The sequence below is a fragment of the Neltuma alba genome, unplaced genomic scaffold (assembly GCF_004799145.2).
Source record: "Neltuma alba isolate B1F8T4 unplaced genomic scaffold, ASM479914v2 tig00011371_pilon, whole genome shotgun sequence".
Lineage (NCBI taxonomy): Eukaryota > Viridiplantae > Streptophyta > Magnoliopsida > Fabales > Fabaceae > Neltuma > Neltuma alba.
This window is the reverse complement of record NW_021636066.1, coordinates 7043-14084: the sequence shown is the minus strand read 5'-3', so window position 1 is coordinate 14084 and position 7042 is coordinate 7043.

Genomic DNA, 7042 nt, shown 5'->3' with positions numbered 1-7042 from the left:
CGGTTGTTGTGAATTAGACGTTGAATATATATATATATATATATATATAAAATTATATGTGTGTGTGTATGGCACCATGATATTCAACAAGAAATAAATATAAATACTATCTTCGGTTTTTAATATAAGAGCTTATTTTACTTTTATTTTGGTCATAAATATAAGACCTTAATTCATTTTGTCTCTCATATTTATCTATTTTATCCTCAAGGTAGTCCCTATAATAATAGTAGTTTTAGCCAATATATTTGATTAGTGATGATATTTTAGGAAAGATAACACCAATTTATTACAAATAACTAAGTTAATTAATTTTTAATCTACTCAAATTAGTCAACTAACTCTCATATTAAAGACCGGAGGTAGTATAATTCTCCATCCAACACCCATAAAGGGACCATTTGGAAAATGGCCAACACATTATTGTTAGTTGGAAGTTGACCAAAGGCTTGTTATGAGGCTCTAAGTTTTCCCTTTTAACTTGGTGGGAATCTTTATTTCCCCAATGCAATCTGCTTTTATATTTCGAGTCTTGGGAGCAACTAAGAAAGATGGTTTGAATGGGAATCATATCTCTTAAGTAGTAAGCATTGTCTGCTTGAATATTGGGAATGAGGTGTCTAATTACTACCCACACGCTTGATCGGGCTTTCCTTTTGCATACCTCTATATTAATTATTACAGAGTAATATTATTAATTTAAATATAATATAACAAAATAATTTAACTGAAATATTAATTTCAATATAATTATTAGCTTTTATAGAATAATTTTTTTAAAAAACATATAACAAGAAATTAAAAGATGCCAAAACTATAACGTCCAATAACATGCCTCAATTTGCTTTTCCCACTACAATTCCATCAATCTTTTAATATGCATGTATGTATATATAAGTTGTATTTTTTACCACACAAAACGAAAACTCCTCGAACCAAATGCTTTTTCTATTTTTAGCATTATATATGTTATACGTGCATTTATCTGATCTTTTTCTAAGATTATTTACGGAAACTTTAAATTATGTATGGCTTTAAATTTTGGCTCCTCTCATGTTTAAATCTTGACTCCATCCTTGTACTTTACAGTATTGCGGGATAAAGTGCAAATTTATTTGCAAAATTTTCATTCAAGGAGCGGTAAGCACTCAAAAGTTCTTATAAGTGCGAATTTGCCCTATAAATTTAAAATCATAGCAATTTTGCCCCATACGTTTAGAAATATTAATAATCAACATCACTATTATAACTTTTAATGTTAATTTTTTTGAACGATAAGAGGCAAAGTTATTAGGATTTTAAACTTTTAAGACAAATTTGTGTCCAAAAAGACTTCTAAATACCCAATGCTTCTGAATGAAAACTTCCAGAACAACAAATTTGTATCTTAATCCTAGTATTATTAAGAATATTTGAGATCTCATTATGCATGATTGAATCGTCGCCTTTGATCATATATTCAAAAGAAGCAATTAAATGCACAAGCTGAGTCGCCTATCAACCTTACCACATAGACTTCATTGTTGGTATTTTTTTATGCTCCACCCTTAAGGTGTACAGAGTTTTGGCTGCTCATTTTATCTTAATCTTGTTTTTTTTTTTGCCCCTTTCATGAATCACTGCCATGGCCTTGTATTAAAAAAGAGAAAACATCGTATTTGATTGATTTTTTCCTACGTATTCTGTGGATATTTAAAGCTTGTGTTCTAACGACAATATATACTTGTTTGGGCTTTTCTGTTTGCTACAGATCATTTGATTAAGGAAAATTATTCAATGGTTAAACAAGTTACAGTAAAATGATGGACATGATAGAATTGGGCTGTGGGTTTTGTGTGGAATGTGGCATTTGTTTTACACTTGTGCATTTTGACGTCATTTTGGTATCTTGATATATGAGATATTCTATGCATTCTTGCTATTAATAGATATGTTTGGGATATGATATGTGATCTGGGCTAGTTAAGATCATGATGAGTTGATTAGTTATTGGTTGATTATTTAGGGTTCTATATAAATTGGATTGTAAATTCGTAATTATAGTTTAGATGAGTGGGATGGTGGAGTCCTTACCAAAAGGGAAAATTAACATAGGTCCGCACCTCATGCGTAATCCCAAAAGTTGTGGGGCTTATTAGGTACTCTTTTAGAAGGTTTGTTATCATTTGTCTGGTCGATCAATAAATATCATTATCATTTTGTTCTTTTTCTTTACATGATATCACAGCCAAGTTGATGACTAACACAAATTCTATACATGCACAACCAAAGTCACTACAACAATGTTCAAACCACCACCATATATGAAGATTTTCAATGAATCCCATCACGTATATATTCTATGTCATCAAATATTAGAAACCAAACCTTAACCACTTCTAGAAATTGAGGCTTAATTGCTCTCTCAAAGATTCTAATTATCCCTAATCAACTTGAGCAGGTAGCCAAAATTATGTACCGTACGTGGAGTGTAACCCTATGCATGTTCCAATTTGTTATAAAACTAAAACTCTTAAATAGCCTATAAAGTGCTTATTTGGAATGATATTAGTATTTTTTATGAACAACTTTTCAATCATAATTTACGTAATGTAAGATAAGCATATGAGAGAAATTTTATTTTGAACTATGTAAATAAATGCTTTTGAGGTGTCCAATTATGATCCCAGACGAGCATTAAGTCTACTTGCACCAACACTTCAACACCCTCATTTGTTCTTCCTGAAATCAATGCCCCTATTGATTAGGAGTGCAATTGAATCTAGAGTGTCTAATTCTTCCCCTCAATTGAATCAACGAAAGTTCAATTGCCTTAGTGATCAGATTGCGTCAAACCTAGGTCTAAATCAACTTCAAATGATCAACATTCTTCTTCAAATTAAAATTTCATAATTATCAACCCTAACTCAGAAAATATCAAAAGCTACATTTGGGTACTCGTGTTTGACACCATAAATCAAGAAGAACTCATGCTCAGGATAGCACGCGGATCCAAACTAATTACCTGATATGCCCTTTTCTTGGTGCAACACCGTCATTTTCTTGAAAAAAAAATGTCTAGAGATCTTAGAGAAAACTATCAAAGTGATATAAATAAGAAACCCCATAAAAAGATTGACTAATTTAAACCAAATTTATTAATGTATATGAAATTTGTTAATATATACTTATAATAAGGATAGAATAGAGTACTAAAAACCTCAAAAGGCACATACATTTTTGGAAAAATTGCAATTAAAGACTCTAGAGTTTGAAAAATACATATAGGGACACATGACAATTTCACTATGGTTTTTGACAATAATAATATGTTATGAAGTTGTCACGGATCCTTATCTGTGTTTTTCAAATCCTACGGTTTTTTTTTTGCGACTTTTCCTACATTTTATTTAATAAAATAATTATATAATTGTCAAATTAAAGTATGAGTAGCTCTCTCTTAGCATAGTTTCCTCGATCTTCAAAAATTTTTAAATTATTGTTCTTGACCTTGTTTAAATTAAGTTCCCATTCACTTATGATTTCTTTTTTAAAGGAAGTCTCTTTCACTTGATTTAATTAACCACAATTTGTAAGTTGCATGCATCCGAAATCTTCTTTTTCTTGGAATACTTCATCTTAGTTTTGCAAAAACAAGGGCGTTCGTTGGTAAGGAGTCTCCTCATATCCTTAATGGTGAGATTCTTTGGAATAAATGAATGGTAGTAGTCAAGAGAGGGGATTAATTTTCAACCCACATTCCCCTAAGTTCTTCAATATACTTATTTTGTTAATACAAAAAAGTCAAAGATCTAAAAGCAAACAAGAAAATCAAAAAGGGCGTATTACCATGTGTTGACATTAATATTTACGCGTTTTTCCACAGTATTCAGCAATGCTTTTCCTTTGCCGTTAACTAGAACCAACATAAACGTGCCAGTTCAATTTAAATGTTTAGAAATATGGAAAGGGTAAAGTAGCATCAATCATCTTGATCTTATTCTAAATTTCAAGGTGCATCCAGCGTCATGATATTATTTTCTTAGTGTATCTAACACTTCGATCCAGTATCCTAATTTTACTTATGGTTTAAGGTGCTAGATATACTATAAATAAGATACAGATTCTGGATGCACAAAAAAGTAACATTAGGATATTGGGTGCATCATAAATAAAATTAGAGTGCTGAATACATCTAGAAAATAAAACTAGGGTGTTGGCTACTTTACCTATATGAAAATACACAAGGTTTTGATTTCATTGAAACAATGAATCTTGACTAAAGTTTTATTTTTCTTTTGCCAATTGATTGAGGGGGACAAATTCTCTCCGCTGAAAATCATGATGTCCCTCCCCCATCTAAAATTGCAGTCAACTGGGTTTGATCTCGATCGGTTTGATATAATAACGCAATTTACACTGCACAATTGTTGAATCAAGTCATTCTTCTTATTCTTCCTTTTTGAATGCTCTCTTTGGACTTTATATACAGGGCATCTTCTTGAAAGTATTTTTAATCTTTTTCATAACACATTTTTTAAGAAGTACTATCTATGGTTAAACTACAAAATAGATCTTATATGTTTAAAATATATACTTAGTCCTTTAATTCTATACATGATTTTAATTTAGCCTTTTAATTTTAAAAAATATACTTTTAGTTTTTTAACTTTAAAATTATTGACAAAAAATGATGACATTGAGATTGTAAATGTTGATAAAACATTCTTAAGTGCTAGCATATTAAGTCTAATTTTCAAAGATTGTTATAAAAAAATTGTCATGTAAGCCTAACAATATTAGAGTTAAAGGACTAAATTAAAATATTGTATAAAGTTAAATGATCAAATACATACTTTAGCCATTTTATATTAAGGGCCGGAGGTAGTATTATATCTTTTTCATATATGTCAATATTTAATAAAGATACTGAGGGGGGGAAAAACTAATGTCATATTAGGGTTTAGTGTAGTTTTAATTAGAAATAAATTATATTTGGAATCCGATAAAACATAAAGGAAACCAAAAGCCCAAAAATTAAAAAGCGATGTGTATATGATCATTACATAAATCTTGATCAAGTGTCCCTCAATGCTTGGTGTAGAGCCAGTAATATGATCTGCCAACTCACAAAAAATAGCAGATTGGGTTGATAAAAATTAAACTCATTTAAAAACAAATTTTTTGAATTCATAACCACCAAGATCAAAGCTGTAGCGAGCTAACCCAGGTTGGCAGGCTACCCGTTTTTCCCCCTCCCTTTGAAACACATTGTCCCTCCTCTTTCCCCTCTCATTTTCAGTTTTCACGCTTCGCCTAAATCAATTACGTACAAGGTTAATTTGGGGACATTCTAGAAAGGTGAACAATACTGCAGACCATTTGGGAAGCTTTGTTACTGATGATTTATGATACTCATGTGGGTTAGGCTGCAAGTATTTTGGATAAAGACAGTGCTATTATTATTAGAGATGGATGAGATAAAAATGATTTGGTCAGATGATGAGAATATAAATTAAGGAGACAATGCAAGCACGTGATGAGAAATGAACATTGAGAAGATGAGAGGAAGCTTACTTAATTTACCTTGGATAAGTAGGAAGAGTGGTCCAAGCATAAGCAATGGAGCCTCTGAACATTTGGATTTTTAATGTATGATTAATAATTTGGCATGTTTAGATTTCATGTTTTATTTATGATAATTTATATTTGAATGTTTCATTTTAGGTATTTAATTAGGAATTAGAATGGATTTGGTAAAAGTAAACAAAAGACAAAGATTTTAAAAAAAGTAAACAAAAGACAAAAAGTGGGGCCAACTAGGTTGGAGAAATACCAACCTACCACAGGCAGCCCGTAATTAATAGGCAACCCGTATTTTCACCTCTAGTTCAATGGTAAGCAAGTCTTTATTTCAAACCATTAGATAAAGCCAACAAGCCAAATTTTGAACAAAAAATGATAGAACAATGTTCAAGAAGTGAAAAATGTAAAGGGTTAAGAAATTTGCCCCCAAAGTTTTTACCAAAGAGTGCTAGGCATCTAAAAAATTTTTTTGAGGTGCAAATTTACTTTAGAAGTTTAAAATTATAGTAATACTTTTACTATTAAAAAACTAATATTGATAATTAAAATTATGACATTAACAATTAATATTTTTAATGGTAGAAGACAATATTATTACGATTTTAAACTTTCCGAAGCAAATTTGTATTAAAAAAAAACTTTCATTAGCTTAACATTTTTGAATGAAAACTTTTGAAATAAATTTACATCTTAGCCTAACTTTAAATGCATGATTCTGAAAAATTATAGTCAATTGAAGTTATTATTGAATCAGTTGAAGCAGTGTTTCATTGTGGTTAAATTGGATCAACCTAATTATGATTAAAATAATACAATTTAATTAATATAAAAATATTCATATATGATCCTTAAAAAAGTAATAATTAAGTAAAAGAAAGGCATTAATCCACATGTAAATGGAATATTTATGTATAAGTTATACATAATCCAACAAAATATAAGTACTAAAGTACAAATCTGATGGACTATGATTTTTTCAACTCAAAATGATGCCGTTTTAAGCTCAATAAAGGAAATAAATCCAACATGATAGACTCATCCAAAATTCTTGATTGGGTTGGTTAAGGGAATTAGTCTAACCTACCAACTCGAATTAGGTGTTAGAGTTGTTGAAATGATACAAAGACAATACATTTTTTGTTAATTGTTTTGTTTGCTTCTTCCTCTCCTATTTATTCAGTTTATTTTTTTTGGCTCTATATATCTTTATTCTTTGCAATCTCAAGTGAGAAACTAAGAAAGAAAATGACTTGAATGAGAATCAGTTTTCTCACTGAATAAGGATGGTCTGCTTCCTCTTTGAGAATGAGTATGAGAGATCTGAATTTCATGTTCTGACCACAAGACACTTATTAGGTATTTTCCTTTTGCTATAAATTTATCAAAATTTGTATAATTCAAATTTCTTAATGTATAAAAATTATATAAAATAATATTATTCATGATAATATAACAAAGTATAATTTAACTATCATAT